The sequence below is a fragment of the Felis catus genome, chromosome E1 (genome assembly GCF_018350175.1).
Source record: "Felis catus isolate Fca126 chromosome E1, F.catus_Fca126_mat1.0, whole genome shotgun sequence".
Lineage (NCBI taxonomy): Eukaryota > Metazoa > Chordata > Mammalia > Carnivora > Felidae > Felis > Felis catus.
The window spans coordinates 23,491,954-23,518,335 of record NC_058381.1 but is presented as its reverse complement, the minus strand read 5'-3'; the positions used below and the strand labels follow the sequence as shown (position 1 = coordinate 23,518,335).

Here is a 26,382-nt window from a genome sequence, read left to right as displayed (position 1 = left end):
CCGCTGCATCTTGAAGGATAAGTAAGAAGGCAAAGGGGACAGGAAGGGTGTACCAGGCAAAGGTAACAACGTGTGCAAAGGCACAGAAGTGGGGGAGAACGTGGCACTTTCTGATCCAACCTTCTTCTGTTGTGGTAGACCTGAAACCCAGAAAGGGTAGGGAGACTGTCTCAAGGTCACTCAGCTGATTAGTAACCAACCCAGGGTTTGTACCCGAGACCCCCATCTCCTTTGCCACCCCCCTTTCTACTATACCACAGCGTGTTAAGTCTATAGCAGGGGGCTTGGTGACCACATGCTGTTGAGACCCCAGCCAACTTTGAAAAAGCTGCTTATGGGTGTGGGGACTGGATCTGTCTCTGGCCTATCCTGGGCTGGAGCAGAGCCAGGAACTTGGTAGTTTCCAGGCTGAGCAGCCCAGTTTACCCCAAGGAAGCCACGGCACCGATGCGCAGTTTAATCATTAACTCCAGGTTCACAGGACTGGAGCTGGAATGCAGAGGACCTGGGTGGGGGCAGCCCGGGTCTCCAGGGAGCCATGAGCGGTTCTTGAGATCGTTAAAAGACCAAAGTTTAGAATGGAGTCTTCTGACTCTGAATGGACCCACACTCTGGGCTCAGGAATAAGGACTCGTAGTGTTTCTCTCAATTTTGTGGGAGGTTAGCCATCATCTTGTTGGCTTGACTTCAGGATTCTTTAGTGTTCATAGGGTACTGTAATTCTCTCTGCCACAGCCCTTGCCCAGCATGGAAATTCTTTACTCGTCCATCTATCCCGCTAAACAGTGACCTCTGGGGGGGTAGGACTCAGCCTTTCATCTGTGACCTCAGTGCCTGGCACAGCCTGGCACATAGCAGGTGCTCGTTAAATGTTTGCTGACTGGTTACATAAATGGGACTCTAACTGTGTACAGGTGTTCCAAAGCACATGTCTTTTTTGTCTGTGTGTTCGTTTAATTCAAAGAAATGGAGGGGCGCCTGGGTGGCTCAGTCGGTTAAAGTATCCGACTTCAGCTCAAGTCATGATCTCACAGCTTGTGGGTTCGAGTCCCACATCGGGGTCTGAGCTGACAGCTCAGAGCCTGGAGCCTGCTTCGGCTTCTGTGTCTTCCTCTCTCTGCCCCTCTTCCGCTCGTGCTCTCTCTCTCTCAAAAATAAATAAACATTAAAAAAAATTTTTTTAAAGGAAATGAAGGGTGATTTTGCATTAAAAGTTCAACAGAAGTTCACAAGCATCCTTTGTGATACTCTGTAGTATCTGAAAATATCACAGAACCAAGATGAGGTCCACTGGTCGGAAAGAGATGGAATGTTCTTAAGGGTTTTAGTCTTCTCTCCTTTATCCTTTAGTGTTTGGATGACTGCAGAGCATATTTATGGTTGATTTGGCATTCTTGGGAGAGAGGTGTTGTTCAAGCATGAGGCGAGATTTTATTGAGGAAACAAAAGCCCCATGGAGGTCAAATTCCATCAGCATGAAAAAGGCGACTGCTCCTTATAATTTCTGGAAGCTGCGGCCAGCAGTTGGAAAGACAGCGTTAGCAATAGCATCACCAAGCCCTGAGAATGCAGCTGTAAAGGGACTTCGGGATTCTACAGGACGAAAGCTTCCATTGGAAGGTGAGGGCACAATGTCTGCTTCTTTGCAGTGAACCTGATTTTCCTGATCTGTACGGGCAGCCTTCCCTTCCTCAAAGGCACTTGGCAGGCTGCAAAGGAAGGATGGCATAAAGTCTTTTGTGCCTAGAAGATGCTCAGTCATGCCACCAATATCTTCTCGTTCTCCTGAAAGTGGAAATCCTAAACCTACAGAGAATCAGAGATGTGGAAATAAATTCTGCTCTTAGAGGCCACGTGACTGGTGCCCAGCCACTCAGCTGCCCAGTCTGGAAGGGGAAGAGTCACTCTGCTGCTACCGGCTTAAAGTGTAAACATGTGCCCACAGTGTTTCTACTGACAGCACCTGAGGTGCTGGGAGAACAGCCTTCGCTTGCAGGAACAGTGGCTCTCCTGGAAAAGCCAGCTTGCTTGGCTGGAGTTGAGCCAGCAGAGCTGGCTCTCGCCCTGGCAAATTCTCTATCACTCCAAGGTCCAGGAGACTGGGAAAACTGGCCAGCGTCAGGGGGCCTCCCTCTGTACCAGCCTCCGGGTTCTTGCTCAGGGTGCTGGTTGGTGGCCTAGAATACAACCGGTTTGAATTCACCTCTTTCCACTGCCTGTAAGTTCTCGGAGTTGCGTAAATTTGAAATTCTGGCACCCTGTGATTGTTAGGGCGGGAGATAAGGTGATTTAGGAAAGACCCCAGGCTTGGATTCCTCCAGCTTCTCACCTGCCCTTGGTCCCAGTACCAATCTGGCGCAAATCACCTTTGCAGGGAACTGGGAGACACCGCGGTCGCTCTGGTCACCTGATTTCTTTCCCTTTCACCTTTGCAGTTCTCTCCCCTGCCCCCAAAGAACCGAAATGAAATGAGAAGTAAATTGCCAAGGGAGATCCTCTCCTGGGGCAAATTTCCTGTCTTTGCTTATGGGCATGGAGACCCTGAGTGGGGAGGCTAGTTGCAGAGAGCGCTCTCCCAGAACCAGCCCTGGGGGGACAGGTGCAGGCAGCGTCTACTCTTTCCTGGGGTGGGGGTAGGGATTTAACAAGAGAAGGAGGAAGAAGAGAGACTGTGTAGGAGACCCCAAGGGCTGTCCCTATTTCTCCACCCTGCCCCACCCCGAAACTGTCAGTCTCCACCAAGCCTCAGAGAGAGAGAGAGAGAGAGAGAGAGAGAGAGAGAGAAGTGGGGGTGGGGAGAAAGAGACGGAGGGGGGAAATCAAAGAAAATTGCAAAAGTCAATGGCCCGGAACTAGAGGCAGCCTCAGCAACTGCAGTGTGACTTTGATTCCCCTATCATAACCCTGAATTAAAAATTCAGGCAATTATCTGCATGGCTTCCTTCTGATTAGAACGAGCTGGAGCCTCATTAATGCATCAGCACAGAGGAAAGCCATTAGGGTCTGTGAAATGGAATGTTTCTCTGAGAACAGGTTCCGCTTGATGTAGAATACCCAGCAAAAAGAAATTTCACACATTTTTGAGCCCAGAGTCACAGGACGGCACCCTGCTTCAGGGCTGCAGACCCCACCAGGACTGTCCCTTTTCAGCAGGCTCTGGGTGAAAGCCACCTTTGTTTCCCAGCCCCTCTCTGGCACCTCCATCCACTGGAGTCATGTGGAGGGAGGAAGAGGGGGGTGAGGGGTCAGAAGGGACCTCCTGGCTGCCCCCTTTGCTAAGACACCAAGTCGGCCTGGATGTGGGGTCTCAAAGTCCTTGAGACATGAGGAGCACCCGAACTTCTTGGGAGTTCACTGCTCTGCTTTGCTACCGGAAGCAAGCTGGTCAACGACACTGAAGGTCCAAGACTCCAGAAAAGAGCAAAGTATCTGCATGTTCCCTTCCCTGACTCATGTGGTGACTTGGGCATCCCAAGGCCATCCAAGCAGGATGTGGTGACGCTGAGACAGCCCTGGGGGCTCGTTGCTTAGGAGAGGGTGAGGGGTTGGAGGTAAGGAGGGCACCCTTTGTTCATTCCTTATTCTGTAAGCTCAGCGCTCTTAGGAACGCACATCTGCCAGTCCCTAAACGGGCAAACATCCCTACCAACGGCTGGCATTCGGAAGCCCCTCTGTTTGGGATTTCCGGGGCGCAGCTCTCTTCCTCCAGTGACTGTATATCACTTCCAGGGGAAGCCAGGCGCGGTTTCCCTTGAAGCCCCGATAAGGCCAGTTCTTGGGAAGACTGGGCTTGCTCCAGACGTTATTGTCTAGATTTTCTTCAAGCCAGTGGGTGGGACTTGGGCTCCCTCATTTCGGACAGCCCAGCCTTCTTCTAACACACGGATTCTCGGGACACCACACACTGATCCCGGGGATAAGTGAGGTCTTCAGGAGGAAAGCTAGTCTTACACGGTGAGAACTGATACAGATGAAAAAGGTTTTGTAAAAAGAGAACTGGTTACAGTCAAATAGGATGCCAACCAGAAAAACGTTACCCTTCAGACTGTCTGGCTTAGCCCCATTCTTCTGCTGGCACACCTGCTAACTACTCGGTGTGAGGAATCAGGGCCAAGTGTCTGTGCAAAGCTGTAAACACAGTGAGCCGGAGTCAATGTGTAACTAATCTCGTTTGTAGCAGCTGCGCCCCCTACTGTATACCAGCCAAAGTAGGCGACCCTGGGGTAATTCAGGTTTTCAAGATGTTTTTAGTCACATCCCACGTTAGAAGGGTACATTCCTGGTCACCGGGGAGTTTTTATGAAGCGTGTTTTCAATACTGCAGACAGTTTTATGGGCGAAGGTTCTTAGAGTTTACCTCCCCTCCCCCCCAACACAAACAAGATGCTCGGTGATTCAATTATGTTCTTTGTGGACTCTGAGTGTCCGGTCTTTCCAACACTTTGCTCTCACTGGGCCAACACTCAGCAAAGTCAAAGGCGGTGACTGCAGATGACCCCTGTGTGAAGGGCTGATCTAAAGGCACCCGAAGTCTTGGGTGGGGGGAGGTTATCTCTCTAGGCTCACCAGCTGGTATGAGAGTGAGGGGGGCCTGGCCAAAGGTCAGGAATGTGGGCCTTCTAGAGAGCAAAGCTACTCCACCAGCCCCACAGCACAGGCCTTCCTTCTGCCATGGGAAGTGATCAAATCTCAGCCCTGAGTGTCTTACGACCTTCCATGGTATTTCTCAATATTTTAAACATAGACTCTTGCCAGTCAGATCATTCCTTCCTTCCCAAGACCATTTGGTTCCCACCTTTGTGACTTGTCACTCCTTATTCATGCAACAAATATTTTCTGAGCAGCTGTCATGTGCTAGATATTGTTCTAGGAACAGGAACGCTGAACACAAGACAGAGGAAGTCTCTGTTCTCGTGGAGCATACATTCCAGTTGGGAATGCAGACAATTACAGAAAGACGGACGAGTGAGTCAGCGGTGTGAGTGCCGTGGACAAACAAAGCTGGGTCGGGGAGAGAAACTGAGGGAGTTCTACTTTATACAGGTGGTGTCTCAGAAAAGCCCATTGGAAAACCTTTGTGCTACACTCTGGCAATCTGTCTTATTTCTCTCTTTCTTTAAATTTTTTTTTAATGTTTATTTATTTTTGAGAGAGAGAGAGAGACTGAGTGTAAGTGGGGGAGGGGCAGAGAATACAACACAGAATCCGAAGCAGGCTCCAGGCTCTGAGCCGTCAGCACAGAGCTGGACACAGGGCTTGAACACACGAACCGTGAGAACACGACCTGAGCTGAAGTTCGACGCTTAGCCAACTCAGCCCACCCAGGCGCCCCCTTATTTCTCTCCTTTAAAACTAGGACTGCCTCTTCCGGAAAACATCCTACTAACTTTCCCCCCTGCACTGATGTTTCCTTCGGCTCATTTCTGTTCCATCTTGTTCATTCTTGGAAAGACGTACACTTGTATCTTGGATGATAGCCTCCTGGAATAAGGGTCCTGTCTTCTGTTTCTTTGGTTTGCTATCAGAACAGGAGTTGGGGAAGGCAGGGAGGGAACAAGTGTTTCTATGATGTGCTAGAGACATTACCACATCAGTTCATCTCCTCCATGCACATCTCCTGCAGATTCTGTATTATAGTCCCCATTGGAAAACAAGGACAGCGAGGCTTCATTTATCCAAGGGCATACAACTTCCAAATGGTGTGCCTGGGATTTGAACCCTGACCTGGCCATGCAAAAGAAGTGATTAAACTCCTCCTGTCTGCTGGATTAGAAATCCCTCCTTTGTGGGGTGCCTGGGTGGCTCAGTCGGTTAAGCATCCGACTTCAGCTCAGGTCATGATCTCGCAGTCCATGAGTTCGAGCCCCACATCGGACTCTGGGCTGATGGCTCGGAGCCCGGAGCCTGCTTCCGATTCTGTGTCTCCCTCTCTTTTGCCCCTCCCCCGTTCATGCTCTGTCTCTCTCTGTCTCAAAAATAAATAAACGTTAAAAAAAAAAAGAAAAGAAAAGAAATCCCTCCTTTGCTACTAACCGGGCAGCTACAGGCATGCCACTTCTCCTTCCTGGGGCTCATAACACCTTCTCTGTAAACTTAGGTTAGATCATAGGATCTCCCAGATCTGTTCCAGCTCTAACATTCTAAGAAATACAATCTCCTACAAGGAATGGGGCAGGGTGGAGGGCAAGGGGAAGTCAAGTGACTTCCCCCCCTCCAATCTGATCTTTTAAGAGAGAACAAAATGCCACATTTTGTTCATTCAGTTAAAATTCAACATGTACTGAATATGTGTCAGAGCCTGGCATGTGCTAAGGATACGGCCACAAACATTTATTTATTTATTTGTTTGTTTGTTTATTTGTTTATTTAAATGTTTATTCCTTTTTGAGAGACAGACCATGAGCAGGGGAGGGACAGAGCGAGAGGGAGATGCAGAATCTGAACAGGTCCTGAGCTGTCAGCACAGAGCCTGACGCGGGACAGGAACTCATGACCTGAGCCGAAATCAGTTGTCCAACCAACTGAGCCACCCAGGCGCCCTGCAGACACAAACTTTTAAAGCATGTCTTCATCCTGGAATGCGTATAAAGGGAAAGACAAACATGACAAGAAATTACTACAATAATTATAATGGCCAACATTTTATATTTGCTCTTTTCCAGTAATTGCTCTGAGCACTTGGAAGCCTTTTAACTCATTTCACTCTTCCCAAGCAATCAGGAAATGGATACCATTTTTATCCCTACTTTACAAGTGAGTAAACTGAGGCACAAAGAGGTGTGTATGTCAGAGCTCTTGCAAACATTAATAATGCACACAAACTATTTATTTACAGGGCCTGACGTGCAGAAATCATGCTAGGCAGATGTTGTGCAACATTAACCGGTGCTTTCGTGCCCCTGATATTTCTGCAATTCCTTGCTTGACCCCTCTGCCATTAGGAATCAGTCACACACAGCCAGTTGGAGGGATGAGACTTTCTGCAGAGAGCAGAGAAGGCTTTAGGGTTTTAAAACTCCTAATCTGTGGCTGTGACGTAACGCAGGACATAGAACAGATTGGATGAGTTAGAGCCAGTTTTCTGGCCCACAGAAAAGGGGAAAGCGAGGAGCTGGAAAGAAGCATGCTAGACCCCCTGAGAAATGGAGAACTAGACCCTGTTCCCTATTCAAGCTAGATGTCCAGTAAGGTGTAGAGTCAGACGGCAGAGCAGGAAGGGCTGGTGTACATGCTGGGGTGCCTGACATGGACCCGCCAAGTTGTTCCTTGGGCACTGACGTGGTATGGGGGCAAAGTGCTCTGGGTTTGAGAGGTTGAAAGTAGAAGAGATCTGAGCGCTGCAAAGTCCCACTCTGGCCAGCACAGTGCACACAGCACAGTGAATGTCCGTCTCCCTAGCAGGAATGTGGATGTAAAAAGAGGGCCACTGGGCCTGAAGAGTCTTCTAGAATAGGAACAAAATAAAATGCTGCCTGAAGGACCGGCATGGGAAGTGGATGTCTTATGGCTGCCACAAAGAGGCAGGAAGGCATAGCGGCCAGGACAGGGCCTACTTGAGGGCAAGGGTCTCTGTCTGCTTAGTCCACTGCTCCATCCTGTGGGTCTGGTTTGGGTAGTAGGTGATCGATCAAAACTTGTTAAATGAATGACTTTAGGCACACTGCCTCCAGAACCAGGCCATTGTGTTTCAAACCTCATCTCTGCCTCTCACTGCCTGGGTAAGTCTCTTCCCTTCTCTGTGCCTAATGTGCAAAATAAAAATCGCACAGATCAAGGGCACCTAGGTAGCTCATTCGGTTGAGCATCTGACTCTTGATTTCAGCTCAGGTCGTGCTCTCGTGGGTTAATTAGATCGAGCCCCAAGTCGGGCTCAGTGCTGACGCGGAGACTGCTTGGGATTCTCTCTCTGCCCCTTCCCTCCTGTCAAAATGAATAAATAAATATTAAAAAAATAGTTCAGATCAGTACTGATCCAAGGTCAAAAGAGAGGATGTGTAAAGTGCTTAGTGCCAGCATAGCACAGGTGCTCAGTAAGTATTTGTTCTTAGTATTAGCACATGCCCCCCCCCTTGTCCTGCACCTCAGTGCTACATTAGGTCCCCCCAAACCCTGAAATCAGACACAACCTTGAAGAAAAGTTGAGGACTCCAGAGTTGGCTAAGATCGAATTCCCACACCATGCTACAATGGAGACTCCTAATAGAAATTAAGCTAAGCACTTAAAAACAAAAGTTACTTTTCTTGAACAATGGATTTTGGAGCCCGATATTCATATTCATGAGGAGTGCAAGCCTGTGAAAAATGAGGCGTCCCTTGAAGACCTTTGCTAGCATTTTAAATTAAATAACGTTCTCCCCTGTAGGCATTCACAGGACAACTTACCTCTCACCTTACCGTGTTTCTAGAAGAACACAGTTCTGAATTCAGGTGAGTTCTCACTTGCCAGTGCTGCTAATACAAGTGAACTTGCAAGGAGGATAAGTCTGCGAAACAGAACTCTGTTTTTCTCTCTTCCTTCCACTTCCTCCTACTGAAAGCACTCCAGGCTTTCCTGAAGAAATTCAGTACAAAGGTTTTACTTATTGTAAACTCTCTTGAAGGTGAGTGATAAATATTATTAGTAATGTTTTTAAGGTTTCTTTTCATAAGCGGGAGAGGGACAGAGAGAGTGGGAGAGAGAATCCAAAGCAGGCTCCAGCTTCTGAGCCGTTCAGTGCAGAGCCCAATGCCAGGCTCGAACCCACGAACTGTGAAATCATGACCTGAGCCAAAGTCAGAGGCTTAACCAACTGAGCCAGCCAATTAATGCCCAAACATTAATTTTTTATTTACAAAAATCTGCATTGATTTGACTTACCACTTATTTAAATTTTTTTTAATGTTTATTATTGAGAGACAGAGAGAGACAGAGTGAGAGTGGGGGAGGGGCAAAAGAGGAAGAGACAGAGAATCTGAAGGAGGCTCCAGGCTCTGAGCTGTCAGCACAGAGCCCGATGCAGGGCTGAAACCCACAAACCACGAGATCATGACCCGAGCTGAAGTTGGACGCCCAGCTGACTGAGCCACCCAGGTGCCCCATGACTTCTCACTTACTTAAATGCCAATAGGTGACAAACTCTCCCGTGTGCTCAGTACTGTCCCCATTTTAGCACTGAAAACCCCATATCCTGGGAATGCCAGTGATAAATCAGGTAGACTTGTCACTTCAAAAAAGTGGAGATTTTTTTTTTTGATGGACACAAGGAAATGTACTTGTTTGAAATCAAAAGAGGTTACCTCCTGGGAAACCGATTCCCTCCGGGAGACCCCACTCCACACACTATTAGCAAGTGTGGCTGATTTGACAAGGAAGAAGTGTGGGTGGGTTGGGGGGGAAGGGGTGGCAGAGAGAGGACTGTTTCAGATATGGCTGCCTGACAAGCCTACAAACCCTTGTCTTGGCATCCTTCCTACAATGTCCCTCACTTTGAGTCAGGCTCTGGATCCCCCAACAAACCCCACGGAGCAGTTCTTGCAGCTCCAAGTCACCATCAAACCTGCGTGTACGAAGCGCTGTGGGTGTCCCCGCACAAGGGAGCAGCCCAAGCATGGGGGTTCCTTCAGGACATGTGGGGTGGCTTCCCCAGCCTCTGTAGATGTATGTCCCGTTCCCTCAGACCGAGTGTCTCGTGCCGTTTTTGTGGTATCTGCACACCTCATGGAATTGGCCCACCACGTGCAGATTGAGTTTCCGGTCACAGAGGATGCAGTGTGGCCTGTTTCCACACACCCGAGAGATGAATGTGAGGGCCCGTCAGGACTGTGGGCATTTGGATTCCTGAGGCCACAGTGCTCCTCCCACGGGTTGGGGTCTCTCGTGAGATTGCTGGACTGCTGTCATCTGAAGGCTTGACTGGGGCTGGGAGGGTCTGCTTCCAAGATGGCTCATCACATGGCTGTTGGCTGGAGGCCTCAGTTTCTCACCATGAGGACCTCTCTGTAAGGTTACTTGAGTGCCTCCTTGACATGACAGCTTCCCCTGTGATGAATGACCCAAGAGAAAGAAAGCAAGAAGGCAGCCACAGTGCTGTTTAAGACCCAGTCATGCACTATCATTTCCTCCATATTCTAAGTCCACCAAGCCACTAAGTCCAGCCCGCGCTCCAGGGGAGGGGAATCAGGGAGGAAAAAGAATCAAAGGATTTGGGGACATATTTTCAAACCACAGTTTCCCAAGGCATCATGTGGCTGGACCAGGAATGAATCTCCACGAAGGCTGGTACTGGTAGTAACACAGTAGGAAGAACATGGGCTTTGAGTCAAATCTGAGTTGGAAACCAGGCTTTGATCCTTTCCATTTTCTGGGATCTGGGGCAAAACGGTCATCTCTAAACCTTAGTTTCTTTATCTGCAAAATGAAAATTAGAATTGTAATTCTTCCATGGAGTTTTTTTTATAATTTAAACGAGATGACCCATGCAGGGACAGACTCCAACTGTATGGGGCCTGACACCTTTCCAACTTGACAGGGCCCTCTTGAAGAAAGGAGAATGCAAAATTACAAGTGTAAATAATGCACAAAAGGAACATTTATTTAGAATTAAAAATGACAAAAATGGAGTGCCTGGCTGGCTCAGTTGATAGAACATGTGACTCTCGATCTCAAGGTTGTGAGTCCAATGTGAGTCCATGTTGGGCATGGAGCCTACTTAAAATGAAATTTAAAATAATTAAGAAATGACCCCCCCCAAACCCCACATGTTAAAGCAGGTGAATACCACAAATGTCACAAAATTCAGAAAAATGACAATTAAAAAAATCACCTAGGCATGCCTCTTTAAAATACTGTCTTCCCCACATTTTTACTGCATACTTTTTGGTCACTTGTCAACATGACAAAGATTTTGCAATATTTTCCATAGGCAGGGGCGCCTGGCTGGCTCTGTTGGTACAGTATGTGATTCTTGATCTCGGGGTCGTGAGTTTGAACCCCACATGGGGTGTAGAGATTACTTAAAAATAAAATCTTTAAAAATATATGTTTTCCATGGTCAGAAGATAATTTGGCCTTTCTTTAGCATGGTTGATTAAAATTTGGTTTTTATTATTGAGAGCTTATATTCAGCTCTACAACTTATTGTGGATAATGTCAGGCATTTTTTTTTAGGGCTGTTGTCAAATTTGGTAAGCCTCCGAATATGTATTTTTTAAATATATGAGCTCAGGGCTTCAAGTAAGTGTTCCTGTGTAGTAAATTGATGGCACCCTTTACGCAGGGCAGTTGAGGGGGTCTGCATAAGAGAGGGGCTGGAAGCTTCAGCTTGCCTGACAGTCTTCCCCTGGAAACAGGTATGTGTGGAGCATGGGGCTGGCATGTATCAGGTGCTCTGGAAATGGGAGAAGCCTGGAGAGTCCTTGTCTTCCTGCTCCACTGCCTCAGGCAAAACCAGAGACTTCCTGTCCTTGATTCTAACTTCTTTCTTCTCCAGTAGCTTCTCCAGTGCCCTTAGAAGGCGGGAACAGAAATACACCCCTTGGGTGGGAAGAATACTGGCCTCAGAATGAAAAGATCTGGGTTTGAGACCTGTCTTTGCCACTCAACTGTGGGACTTTGACAAATTACCCAGCCTCGCTGTGTGTCAGTTTCTTGGTCTCTGAGATGGGCATAGTTACACCAGCCTCGTGGGTTGTTGCCTGTGAACAGTAGAATACCAGTACAAGGGCCTTGTGGATTACAGAGCAATTTTACTAATGTAAAATGTTTTTATTTTGGTGCCTAGAAGTTACCAAGGAATCGGTTTGGACACTATCCAGTGTTTATGGGCATCTTAAATTCTTTGTTCTCTGTGGCCAAAATGAATTGGAAATTCAAACTGGACTTCAATCAAATTTGGCATAAAGACCAGGACAGCAAACTTGTCCACTCTTTCCACAAAAAGGTACTGAGTTCTAGCTATTGCCATATTTGTGCTAGAGACGGGGATTCCAGGATAGACAAGACACAGTCCTGGCACTTCAGGTATGGAGCACAGGTAAATGAAACGCCAGACGGACATCTGGAGGAAGGGCTCAGCCTTCAAGCCTGTTAAGTTCAAAACCTTGGCCTCCCTGTGCCTCAGTGTCTCCTTTTGCCAAGAGGCGTTGCTAACTGCTAGAGAAGGGTGTGGACACAAATGAGGGTCTGCACATCTCAGAGAACGTCTGGGCAGAGTCATCAGAGGTTGCACAGAGCCCCGCTGAGACTGGTTGTTCTTGGGGAATTTTCAGGAAGCTTTGAAGTGCCACCAGGACGAGGGAGGCTGCCCCATCCTGGAGGTACATTCACTTGTAATTTACTCCCCCACGTGGGCTCTGGAGCTCCAGTCTCATAAATACATCGCTTGCTCAATCCTGCCATGGAAGACGGACAGAGGGAGGGGGCTGGAGGGGAGGAATCACTAAATTAAGAAGGTCCCTGGGAGTGACTGGCCTACAGACACAACTGAGTCCCCTAAGTTTTTCTCCTTCAAACATAAATATTTCCAACTAAGATCACAGACTCCCTCCTCATAAAATCAATGAAACCACAAGGGAAAATGACCTCCCGCTTGACTGCACCAGAGATATCTCAAACGGAGTCACTTCCCCTCCCGCAGAAGCAACCGCTGCTGGGGTTCAAGGATCTGAAACCCAGGCACTGCCACCGAGAATCTGAGGCTAAGAAGAAGTCAGGTGGGTTGGGTACGTGTCCGTCTCATTTGACTTGCTGTGTTTCGGTGATGGCTTCTGCGCGACCCTGCTGCAGCATGAGACTTTTTTCCTGGAACCAGACCTGGGTTCAAGGTGCAGCTCCTCTAATTACTGGCTGGGCGTCTTTGGGCAAAGTAGAATCTCTCCACCGCAGTCTCCTCATCTAGTACAAGGTGGATGATAGATAGATAATGTACAGTCTGGTCTGCCTGCCCTGCAGGGGAGGTGACGAGATCAAGAGAACTGTCCATGCAAATGCTTTGTAAACCATAAAGCCCTTGATAAATAACAGCTCTTGTTATTAAAAGATAAAAGCACCAATCCTGCTAGTTAGTGTACTTGTTAGAACCCCTTACGCTATAAGTGACAGAACTCCTAACTTAAACTGGCTAAAACCGCAATTGACTTATGTAATTGAAAAGGATGGATTCAGGTGAGGACGAGGTTCGACATCACCAAGGACCAGCTCCTCCCCAGCTCCCACAGTGACCGCACATGTCACATCTTGACAAGATGCCATCCAGAGGATGGGAGTTCCTTTCCCCCAATTTCCATTAAAGAGAGATGGAGGGGGAGGAGTGAGGGACTCTTTTTTTTCCAGAGTTAGCCAATTTCACTGGCTTTCTTTCCACAGCCAGGGGATCAGATATGCTGATTGGCTGAAGAGAATCAAGGACCATCCCTAGATCTGGAAGCAGGATCATGATGCCAACCAAACCACATTTGGAAGTGTTACTTTATCAGAAGAGTGAAAAAATGCCAAGTTGCACAAACACCCAACCAGTACAGTCCACCCCCTTTAACTGCCCAATATCCACACCCACCTGCATCCCCATAAATACACCTCAAAAAAATCCCCACTCCCTCTATGAACTCTTTTTCCAAAAGAGACAAGCCATGATTTCATGTAGTCTGGTTCTCTAGGTGATTCATGGTCCTCATGGAGGGAGCTGCTATGGTCCTATGTGGTCCAGTGAGGCTCAGTGGTAAATTTAATCACCACTGATGCATTTAGTAAACAGCAATGGAGAACAGGCTAATTGCACTAAAAACTCTCATTTGGAAAAGGAAAGGACAGGATACAACTGTCAATGGTCACCCTGTCATATTCTGCCAGAAATCACATGGATGTCCTTCCTCGAAACAAGTCCCTGTCCTCCCTAGTGCTGTCCTCTGGAAGGCTCCCCTTTGCCCTTTGCCCTCTGTGGCCCTTGCTGTCTCTTTGGGGAAATCCCTCCTGTGTTAACCTTCACGGACCACGAGACATGTGCATCAAGGATGCTCCTTTTGGGAGCTGCACTGTTCTATCAGCTCTCTTCCTGCTGCTGTGAGTCTGGGAGCCTGGAAATCACCATCGTAGACTGTCGTGGACCAGGCTTGTTCCTCTGGCAAAATGATGCCCTTAAAAAGTGAATGGGATCCTGCTTTATCGCTTCTGGCAAATGCCATGGATGGTAACAAGAGTCAGGGATCTTACCATGCCATAGGCTTTCAACTAGAACTGCCTGGGGACAGCTGTGGCCTGGCAATAGGCCCAGGTGCTCTGGCCATCCTTTAGTATCTGTCTTGGCCTCTACTTGAGAATAATCTAGAACACCAGGCTAGGTGGGGATGACCCGGATGACCCTTTCTTTGCAATAACAACTAAAATGTTAGAAGCAACATTTATTGATTGCTTACTATGGGGCGGCACTGTTCTAAAGGCTGCATCCTCACTGCAACCCTATGAGACAGGAACCATTATCATCTCCCCTTTGCAAACACTGGTCATGGAGCAGTAAAGAATCTGCTGTCATGTAGTGGGGCAGCAAAGCAAACCCAGGCATGCTGGCTCCGTGGTCCCAGTGGAGCACTGACTGCTGTTGTGTTGTTCACTGGCTACTTCCTGTGGCGTCTTCCCAAGGGGCGTGCTGACTTCTTTGAGGCATCAGGAGGTGCCTGGGAGAGACCCCTCCTGCTTGGTGTCTCTGTCCCTATTATGGAGCTTCTTCTAACTGTCTTCTTTCAAGTAACTTTCTTCTGCTAACTTTGGTTTGAGGGTAGAGAATTGAGATTTTCCTGGATTCCCAGATAATTGTAACTATAAACCATTGGCAAAAAGGCAACTCTTAGCAAATCTGTATTTTCTTCCCTTCTCTTACTGTTGGATGGAATCGGGTTTAGTTTAATCGAATCATCCTTGGAAGACCTTGCTGAAGAAGTTACCAGCACACTCCAAAACTTGAAATTTTCTTATAATATCCTTTAATGTTAAAGCCTCAGGAAGCACACAGTATGCATCTCAAGGCTTCATAGGCAACAGGTTAACCCATTGCTTACTACAACATGAAGAAGAATTACTGAATTTTCATACCAATTCTTTCCTTCACCCAAATCTCGCTGCTTAGCCTTGTAACATCCGCTTCTGGTATTAGATTATATATCAATTAGGAATCTTTTGGTTGCGACTCAAACTAACTTAAGCAGAAAAGAAATTTATTGGAAGGCCACTAGGGGCTCAGAGAATTGACGGGAGACTGGGGGTCATGGCTGAGAAACATCAACAGCGACCCCCTTGGGGGAGCCAGCTGGTCCACGCTGCAGCCAGCTAATCCCTGCTGTTTGCTCTCTGCTCAAGATCCTGCACCCAGGGAAGGAACATCAGATTGGTCAAGCTCAGGTCATTTGCCCACCTGGGGGTAGATAGGCCCCAGCAGACTATGCTTGGCACAGAAGAGATAATTCCAGTAAAGGAAACAAGGCTGCTATTCCGAAAGAGAAGTGGGTGCAGAGCAGTGGAAATCCAACAAACTCCCCTTCCACCCAGCAACACAGATCATTTGGCTGCGTAAGCTGTTAGTGTGCAATCCAGCAACATTATGGCAGCTGGATCAGGAGGAGAGCAAGCAGGATAGAGGTCTGCAGGAAGGCACAGCAGTTAGGTGAATGTTAAGGACGATGAGCGGTCCAACCAACACCTGTCCTTGGATATCACCTTCAGGGATAGAACTCTACACTGGATCTGATTTACTGTGGTAAGACTTAGGCACTTAGGAGTTAAAATGTAACAAAACAAACATGTTGCTTTAGTGGATGTAGTTTTGCCTGTTCACTTTGGGTGTTTGTGTCTAAGGGGTAAGCACAATACATTTATGTATCAGCATGGAATTATGTTCTCAGAAACCAGTGATTCTTATTCATTCACTGATTTAACAGATCACTTAATGAGTTTGGTCCTGGGCACTATCCAGGAGCTAAGGAGATACAAACATGGATGGCACAATCTCTGTTCTCGAGACTGAATATCCACACAGTGACAGAAGTCGTAGAAATACTTGTCTACTTGGAAGGAGTGATTCAATGTGAAGGCTCTGAAGTCAGACACAGAAAAGCACAGCATTGGATTCAAATCCTGGCCATGTGACTTTAGGCAAGTTATTGACACTCTCCAAACCTCAGATTTCTTGTCTCTGTAATGGGGATAATAATAGTTCCTAATTCAAAGGGTTGTTATTCTCCTCAAATTGATTAATAGATTTAATGTAATCCCAAACAAAATCCCAGCATTTTTAAAAAAACATGGAAGTTGAAAAGCAGAGTGAATCTAAAATATATAAGGCAATAAAAAGGGACAGGGATGGCCAAGACAATGTCAAAGAAGAACAGAGCTGGAAGGATCATACTGCCTTATAACATGACTTACTCTAAGTCTACAGCATCTAAAATAGTATGGTTTGGGCCCAAGGATAGACAAATAGACTAAAGGAATAGTCTAGAAATAGGCTGACATGCATAGGTCAGTTAATTTATTAATTTATGACAAAGATAATATTCAGAGCAGTGGGGAAAGGATTTTTTTTTTTTTTTTTTGGTAACAATATTTGTTCTTTTGTGTCTTGCTTATCTCACTTAGCATAGTGTCTTCAGGATTCATGCAGGTTGTGACCTGTGTCAAAATTTCATTCCTCTTAGAAGCTGAATAATATTCTGTTGTTTGTATATCCCACATTGTATTTATCTGTTCATCCACTGGTGGGCATCTGTGTTGCTTCCAGCTTTTGGTCACCCCTGTGAGCAATGCTGCTTTGCATTTTAGTGTGCAAATTTCTGTTCGAGTTCTTGTTTTCAATTCTTTTGAGTGTATACTCGGAAGTGAAATTGCTGGGTCATTTGCTATTCCATGTTGAATTTTTTGAGGATCTGCCATCCACTTTCCACAGTGGCTGTGCCATTTTACATTCCCATGAGCATTGTATGATGTTTCCAATTTCTCCACATCCTTGCCAAGACTTATTTTCTAGTGTTTTGGCTTGTTTTTTTGCTTTTGACTGATGATAGCCATCCTTCTGGGTGTGATCCAGTTTTTTTTTTTTTATTTACTTTTTGTACTGCTAAATGAATGTCTCACTTTGGCTCATCATGGTCACTGGTCACTATACTATGAAATTTAACAACGAGCATTTAGTGGGTGGTTGTCACATAATAGTCACTGAACTGAGTTATTTACTTTATTATTTTATTCAGTCCCCACAACAATAATGTTTTTGGCAAACTTTTAACTGAAATATAACAGGCATACGGAGAAGTGTGCAAATGGTAGGTATACACATTGATGCATTTTCACAAAGTGGATACACCTATGTGACCAGCACCTAGATAAAAGGCTAAAACATTATCAGCACTCCAGAAATCTCTTGGTGTCCTCTCCCACTGCTACACAGTCCCTCATTCCCCCCCAAGCCTCAGTAGAAAGCAGTGATAACTATCTTTAAACTCATAGGTTAGTTTTGCCTGTTTTTGAATTTTATATAAATGGAATCTTAAACTACAAAATCTTCTGCGCGTTGCTTCCCTTACTAAATATGTTTATGAGGTTCATTCGTGTTTTCACGTGTAATAATAGTTCATTTATTAGCATTGCTAAGTAGCATTTCATTTTATGACTGTAGCACAATTTATCCATTCTACTGTTGAGGGATATTTAGGCAGTTTCCTGTTTTAGGCTCTTACTAACAGCACTGCTGTGAACATTCTTTTCGTAAATATCTTTTGATGAATATATGCACACAATTCTATTGGGTATTTACCCAGGCGTGTGATTGCTAAGTCATAGGATGTATGTCTATGTAGCCTCAGAGGCTACTTCCAAAGGGATTGATAAATATACCTACTTCCCACAGGATAGGAGAGTCCCAACCACTTGCCCACATTGTTTCTCCTTTTCATTTTAGCCATGTGTGGTGAATATTATTATCCTAATGCACTCCCCCAGCTCAATTCATCTGTTGAAACCTAATCCTCAATGTGACGGTATTCAGAGGTAGAGACTTTACGAGGTGATGGCAGGTGCCCTTATAAAAGAGGCCCCAGATTCGTCCTTTGCCACCATGGAAGGTTATAGCTGGAAAGCACAGTCTATGCACCAGAAAGCGGGTCCTCACCATACGCCAAATCTGTGCCTCCATGGTTGGTCTTCCCAGCCTTCAGAACTGTAAGAAATGAATGTCTGCTGTTTATAAGCCGCTCCACCTATGGTATTTGGTTATAGCAGCACAAATAGACTGAGGCAGTGTCTGTTCAACGCCTGTGAACACATAGTGGTATTGCATTGCGCTTTTAACTTGCATTCTTGGTGAACAGTGAAATTAAGCACTGTTTTCATATGTTTATTGGCTGCTTGGATATCTTCTCTGGGGCAGTGTCTGTTCAAATCTTTTGTCCACTTCTCTATTGTGTTGCTTTCCTTTTTTCTTATTAATTGTGAAAGTTCTTTACTCAGAAAATGAGTTTCTGTACCATATATTGCAAATATCTTTTCTCACATGCCTTTTCACTGTCTTCAGGGTGTCTTTTGATGAACAGAAGCTTTAAGTTTTAATCCAGTCCAGTTTACTGTTTTATTTTAATGACTAGTACCTTTTGGTGTCCTGGTTAAGAATCTGCCATATTCCATCACTTTGGCATGGCTGGTGGGAATGCAAGCTGGTGCAGCCACTGTGGAAAACAGTATGGAGATTCCTCAAAAAAACTAAAAATAGAACTACCCTACCACCCAGCAATTGCACTACTAGGCATTTATCCAACGGATACAGGTGTGCTGTTTCAAAGGGACACATGCACCCTCATGTTTATAGCAGCACTATCAACAATAGCCAAAGTAGGGAAAGAGTCCAACTGTCCATCGATGGATGAATGAATAAAGAAGATGTGTTGTGTGTGTGTTGTGTGTGTGTATATATATATATATATATATACATATATATATATATGCACACAATGGAGTATTTCTCAGCAAGCCAAAAGAATGAAATCTTGACATTTGCAACTACGTGGATGGAACTAGAGGGTTTTATGCTAAGCAAAATTAGTCAGTTGGAGAAAGACAAATATCATATGACTTCACTCATATGAGGACTTTAAGAGACGAAACGGATGAACATAAGGGAAGGAAAGCAAAAATAATATAAAAACAGGGAGGGGAACAAAACAGAAGAGACTCTTAAAAATGGAGAACAAACAGAGGGTTACTGGAGGGGTTGTGGGAGGGGGGATGGGCTCAAAGGGTAAGGGGCATTAAGGCATCTACTCCTGAAATCACTGTTGCACTACATGCTAACTAGCTTGGATGCAAATTAAAAAATAAATTAATGAAAAAAAAAGAATCTACCATCCTCCAAGGTGATGAAGACAGACATGTTATGTTTTTATTCTAGAATATTTATTAGTTTTCTTTTTCATTTAGATTTAAAAGGCATCTGAATAAATCTGAATACATTTCTGTGTATTATATGAGGTAAGGATTTGAGATTCACCTTTTCTCCATACAGAGAGCCAATCAAACATAAGTTAGATTATGAATTTGGCCTGGTCCAAATACTACCTCCTTTCTGAAATATTTTCACAGAATCCTAGTTGGAAATAACTAAGTATTTTTAATTAACTTGATAAATATTGTTTTGCACCTCTAGTATTTGCTGGTGTAGCGAGGTTGCTAAGGGGAGGCCTCTCTGAGAGCGGATTTGAGCTCAGACCTGAATGAAATAGTGCCAGTCATGAGCAAAGTTGGGGAAGAAAATTCCAGGAAGAGGCACAAGATGGCCAGTGCAGCCGAAGTATAGTGTTCCAGAGGGTGTGAAGCACAAGAGAATTCTTTCAAACGTGAAATCAAAGGAAAGACAACCAGACTGATATCACCACAAGACAATAAAGCCATGCCCACAAAGTTCTGAGGGAAGCTGTTTTCCAGCCTGGAATTCTTTCTGTCAGGAGTAAAGGCAGAATGAAGACATTTCAGACTTACAAGAACTTAGAAATTTTACCTGTGAAGCAACTTTCTTTCCGTAGGGTTTTTACATGGCGGTCTACTCCAATGGGGTAAGGACAAGAAGAGGAAGACACGGGCCCACCCAGGAGGACAGTGAAGCGAAAAGCCACCATGAAAACAGTGTGCCTTTTCCAGACAAGTGGTTCAGAATGGAGCCGGTTTGGACAAGGTTAGGGAGTATTTTTAGCTTTTACTCGTGCTCCTTCCAATCCATTTTCCACAATGTTGTTCAAGTAAACTTGGTAAAATTTTAGATTACCTCCCCCTTCAGTTTAAAAGCCTTCATGGCCCCCCATAAGTTTCAGAATAAAAGCCATCTTTCAGTGTGATATAAAAATCCCTTTGTGGTTGACCTCTGTCGTCTCTTACCGCTCTGGATGGCCACTCATACCCACTGCTCCCATCACCGATTTTCTTCTTCTTCCTTTTTAATGTTTCAAGCTGCAGTTTAAATTTTAGTTCGCTAACATACAGTGTAATATTAGTTTCAGAAGTAGAATTTAGTGACTCATCACTTAACATATGACACCCAGTGCTCATCCCAAGTGCCCTCCTTAATGCCTATCACCCATTTAGCCCATGCCCCTGCCCACCTCCCCTCCAGCAAACCTCAGTTTGTTCTCTACAGTTCAGAATCTGTTTTATGGTTTCCCCTATGTTCACCCATTTTGTTTCTTAAATTCCACATTTTTTAAAGTTTCTACCTGCATTTAATACTAAGCTAGTAATTCAAGGTTTTTTTCCATATTTTCATGTACATCATGACCAAACCAAGAATAATACAATATTTTATTTGCCAAAATTGTCTTCTTCCTAATATAATTTATTTAAAGTAAATTTAAAAGAATGTCATTTTTTATATTGAATGAGGCCAAATATTACCAAAGATTTTATTAAACATAAATTTTACCATGTAATATTTGATAAAATAAAGGGTTTTTCTCAACATAATAATTAATTTTATTTTTTTAAATTTACATCCAAATTAGTTAGCATCTAATGCAACAATGATTTCAGGAGTAGATTCCTTAATGCCCCTTACCCATTTAGCCCATCCCCCCTCCCACAACCCCTCCCATAACCCTCAGTTTGTTCTCCATATTTATGAGTCTCTTATGCCTTGTCCCCCTCCCTGTTTTTATATTATTTTTGTTTCCCTTCCCTTGTGTTCATCTGTTTTGTCTCTTAAAGTCCTCATAGGAGTGAAGTCATATGATATTTGTCTTTTTCTGACTAATTTCACCCAGCATAATACCCTCCAGTTCCATCCACGTAGTTGCAAATGTCAAGATTTCATTCTTTTTGATTGCCGAGTAATACTCCACTGTGTGTGTATATATATGTATATACATATATATATACCACATCTTTATCCATTCATCCATCGATGGACATTTGGGCTCTTTCCATACTTTGGCTATTGTCAATAGTGCTGCTATAAAGATGGGGGTGCATGTGTCCATTTGAAACACCACACCTGTATCCCGTGGATAAATGCCTAGTAGTGCAATTGCTGGGTCGTAGGGTAGTTCTATTTTTAATTTTTTGAGGAACCTCCATACTGTTTTCCAGAGTGGCTGCACCAGCTTGCATTCCCATTAAATTCCACATTTAAGAGTGAAATCATATGGTATTTGTCTTTTGCTCACTGACTTAGCATAATACACTCTAACTCCATCCATGTTGTTACAAATGGCAAAATTTCATTCTTTTGGTGGCTGAGTAATATTCCACTGTGTGTGTGTGTGTGTGTGTGTGTGTGTGTAATATACAACATCTTCTTTATCCATTCATCCGTTGATGGACCCTTGGGCTCTTTCCATAACTCGACTATCGTTGATAATGCTGCACACGGGTGCACACACCCGTTGAAATCAGGATTTTTGTATCCTTTGGGTAAATACCTAGTAGTACAACTGCTGGATCATAAGGTAGTTCTATCTTTAACTTTTTGAGGAGCCCCCATACTGTTTTCCAGAGTGGCTGCACCAGTTTGCATTCCCCCCAACAGTGTAAGAGGCTTCCCCTTTCTCTGCATCCTCACCAACATCTGTTGTTTCCTGTGTTGTTAATTTTAGCCACAATCGCTGATATTTTTACAGACTTCTTAAAGCTATCTGTTATAGCAAATCCTTTGTAGCTACTGCTCTCTCTCTGCAAGGAAACTCATCTTTCCCTCCTTTCCCTGGTAGATTCTTCCTTGTTTTTCAAACTTCATTTTCTTGGGGAAACTATGTGTTCTCCTACCCACCACTGGCTGCAGTGCCCTTGGTTTTAAACTCCATGATTTCTCTATGCTTCTCACCTCTGGTACCGATCTGTCTCTTTTTCATTTTTTACTTATTTATCTGTTCTCCTCACTAGCTTATAATCTGCTGGAGAGTAGCGACTGCATTTTAATCATTGTTGACGTTTCCATAATGGCCGCTCCGTGGTCAGACTTAGGTAAAATCATTTGCTAGCATCATTTGCTATGGGAACTCTGAGCCCCAGTTTCCTCACTTGCAAAATGATATGGTATTTTTATCTGAAGCACTTGGCACACAGAAGGTGCTCAGTAAGTTGTGTGGAATGAATCCATGCAGAGTTCCCAGGGGAGGAATATCTCAGCAGGGGAGTAAGGATGACTCACTTCAGTCAATCTTGATCCCTCTCCCCTCTCTCCCCTCTGAAAGAGGAGTGCTTGGCTTCCTCTCTAGGACCATTATGCCTTGAAAGTGGTGAGGAAAATCTGAAAAATGCAGCCTCTTTTCTTTTTTATGTTTATCCATGTGTTGACCTAAGGAATTCAGGATATCTCAGAGGGCAAAAATTTCCCAAAGATGCCATTGTCTGACCATTCTTACAAAGCTGTCTAAACATAGTGTTACTTTAGGACCCAAATTTTCTTAGATGTGGATGTGTTAGTTATAGACTGGAGGAAGCAAAGGAATCGTGTACCCATTCTGCAGATGGAAAACCTCTCAATCTTCCCTAAACTCCTCAGAGCCCAAGAACTCATATAACCTGGCAAGAATCTACCCAGAAGAGCCCTCCTGCCCAGTGTCTCCTCTCCCCCAGTTAATTTTTTTTGATGTTTATTTATTTTTGAAAGAGAGAGAGAGAGAGCACAAGTGGGGAAGGAGAGATTGAGAGAGAGACAGAGAGAGAGAGAGAGAGAGAGACGCAGAATCCAAAGCAGGCTCCAGGCTCTGAGCTGTCAGTACAGAGCCTGACACGGAGCTTGAACTCATGAACCATGAGATCCTGCCGTGAGCCAAAGCCTGATGCCATCGAGTTAAATATATATTTCCCCAGTTAAATATATATTCTCTTTTTGTTCTTACTTTGGAGGCAGCATCCCCATGGAGCTGCCCTACTGTGAATGAGTTTCTAGAACAAAGAAAGACAGTTGACCCTTCTCAATGTGTCTATAAGACCTGGAGCAGAGTCACGGAATGGACTGTGCGCTCCATGAAGGTTCATAGCAGCATTATTCGTAAAAGCCCCAACGTGAAAACAGCCCAAACATCCATCAACCAATAAATGGGTACATAAAATGTGGTGTATCCCTACATGGAATATTAGCAGAAAAAAGAATGAAGTACAGACGCCTGCTATAACTTGGGTGAATCTTGACATCATACTAAGGGAAAGAAGCCAGACGCAAAAGACCACATAATATGTGATTCCATTTATATGACATGTCCAGGGTAGGCCAATTTATAGAGACAAAAAGTAGGTTAGCTGTTGCTTGGGGCTGGGGGTGGGGACTGGGAAGCAATGGGGAGTGGCCACTGATGGGGGTGGGATTTCTTTCTGGGGTGATGAAAACGTGGTAAAATTGATTGCACTGTTGGTCACACAACTCTGTGTATATACCAAAAGCCACTGAACTGTACACGAAAGTGCACATTGAAAAATGTGCAAATTGTGTTTCAGTAAAGCTGTTAGGAAGAAAGAGATCTTGGAAAGAGTTGGGGCGGGGAGAAAAAAAGAGACTGGATTGTGCTCTCTCGTGTATCGATTCCTGCAAGCATTCATTTTGCAGGAGAAAGAATCAAGATCCTAACAGTGGGTCTGAGACAGATTTCTGGCCATCAGGTCTTCCTCTCCCCCCCAGTAGAGAAGAATTAGTGATCAGAGCAGGCTCTAGCTGCATAGCCTTTAAGGTTAACTTTTGCAAACTATTGCTAACTTTTCCTTTTCCATTTCCTTTCTTTCGGTCTTCTTCTCCTTCCCAGGGACCCAGTCGTCCTACAGGTAGAGCAGGTGCACTACAACTTGGATCACAAACTGGGGCAACTGATCTGTCTGGAAAGTGTGTTGAAGACAACACTGATTCAGGATGCAGTGCCCTGAGTTCGGGGTCTGCCTTCAGCGTTTCTGTGTGCCAGATGCTATAAGGACAGACCCTTCCTGTAGGAGACTTGTGGTCAAGCAGGGAGATTAGCCAATTCATGTCAAGAAAGAGCTCAGAGGGGCACCTGGGTGGCTCAGTCGGTTAAGCGTCTGACTTCGGCTAAGGTCATGATCTCACGGTTTGTGAGTTTGAGCCCCGCATTGGACTCTGCCCTGCCAGCGAGGAGCCTGCTTGGGATTCTCTCCCTCTCCCTCTCCCTCTCTCTCTCTCTGCCCCTCCCACGTGGGCTCCCTCTCTCTCTCAAAAATAAACAAACATTAAAAAGAATGAAAAGAAAGAGCTCAGAATGCAGGGGTTTCTGCCTTTTCTTCTCCATGAGGTATTGAACATGAGGCTGGCCAAGGGATGTCAGCTTGGCAGGAGGCACAGCACCAACCGCTACGTGTCTGCCATCAAATTCTGCTTAACATGTAAAACTTCCTTTTCTCACAAGTGACTATCTATGCCACTCTCTGTCAAGGTGAACACTGGGACTGTGTTTCTCTAAGTAATGTAGGTCCAACTTACTTTAAGAGCAAGGAGGCGTAGGGCAAGGCCACACTCAAGCCATTGCTGAAGAAAGCAAGAGTGAATGCTGGGATTATTCCAGAACTTGCCTTGATGACTGAAGAGCTGTGGTTAGGGCAGGAACAGCTGGACTCACCCAATGATATGGGACAAACCAGGAAGTAAAGGGTTAACTGTCAGGGCTTTTTGGACCCTGAAGACACTGCTGCACTATAACCCTTGTGACTGTGCTCTAATCATTGCTACCTTGTTTCACGTTGCTTTGAATCTTTGGATTCTTTCAACCATGCCACCGAAAAACTTCTAGTAGCTGAAAAAGCTGAGCACCACTGGATTACCTACTTATTCCCGAAAGTACCCCACTGATTAAGATTGCCAGACAAAATACAGGACACCCAGTTAAATTTGAATTTCATATGAAACAACAGTGCTTTTTTTGAGTATAAGTGGGGTAGCCCATGAAATATGTGTTTGTCTGAACTTCCAATTTAATTGGGAGTTATTCATTCATTCATTCATTCATTCATTTGCTAAATCTGGCCACCCTACCTCTGATTCCCTTTGCCAAGTGATAGCAGCGCCCACCTCCGATACTGTTTTGTAACGTGTGCGCCATCTAGTGGTCACACGAACAAGGAGGAAACCAAGAAATCACTTTAAAACAGCGGCGTGAGAAAACTGCAAAGACACAACTCTGCTTTCCTTTTTCAAATGTTTTAGATTTTGCTTTACTTACCTCTTTGGATGTGGTGTCTGTGATCAAATCAACAGCCCAGAACGTCCAGCAGATACCTGAAATCCCTTGTAAGTCATGCCGTGTTCAAAGGGCAACACTTACCCCACCTGCCCGAGGCCTTGGGCTCCCCCATTAACACATAAACGTGAAAGTGCAGCCTTGTCCTTGATCTACTGTGGTTCCCAGTTCCTAGTAATTGTTTTACAATAAGCACGTGGCTTTCAGCAGCATCTAGTGTATTACATGTCAGGCGCAATTTTAGTAAACCCCACTGGGCCTACAGGGAGACGGGGAAGCAAGTATTTTCTATTTCCTATTTACCGAAGGGGTATGGCATTAAAAGAGTCAAAGGGAAGCGGCACAATCCAATGAGTCTCTGGCTGCACACTGGAATCACCTGGTCTTTAAAAAAAAATACCTATGCCCGTGCCTTCCTCCTCCCCCCCCACCCCACCCCTTCCTCAGCCCCTTCCTCCTTTTCCTCTTCTACTTGTTCTGTTTAGATCACGTGAGTTCTACATCTGCACGGCATTGCTTTAAAGTAGTTCATCATACAGTGTGGAAGATTTAGTAAGAGATGGGCACTGAAATCCAGGTTTCACTTTAACGCTTGACATCTTTTAGGGACAAAATCTCTTATCCTCCGTGTATCCATAGAGGCTGATACGCTTTATTTTGTTTTGTTTCACAGACAGGGTTGAAAGGTGCAGGAGCTTCTCTGTCTCC

General features: G+C 45.0%; 2 long non-coding RNA genes across 3 annotated transcripts; one reads left to right on the top strand and one right to left on the bottom strand.

Moving 5' to 3' along the window:
• The first annotated feature begins 1,291 nt into the window (after positions 1-1,291).
• On the top strand, positions 1,292-18,754 carry LOC109494285. 2 transcript variants are annotated; one of them, XR_002149014.3, is made up of 5 exons: positions 1,292-2,218; positions 8,363-8,427; positions 11,760-11,918; positions 12,615-12,690; positions 13,343-18,754. It is a non-coding gene; the product is annotated as an uncharacterized LOC109494285 (long non-coding RNA). The 2 variants fall into 2 exon arrangements; XR_002149013.3 differs by having other exon boundaries at positions 12,615-12,699.
• LOC109494286 lies at positions 6,470-26,043 on the bottom strand. Its single transcript, XR_002149015.2, has 3 exons — positions 25,657-26,043; positions 8,383-8,551; positions 6,470-6,573 (listed from the first exon to the last, which is right to left on the bottom strand). It is a non-coding gene; the product is annotated as an uncharacterized LOC109494286 (long non-coding RNA).
• Between the last annotated feature and the right edge of the window lie 339 nt (positions 26,044-26,382).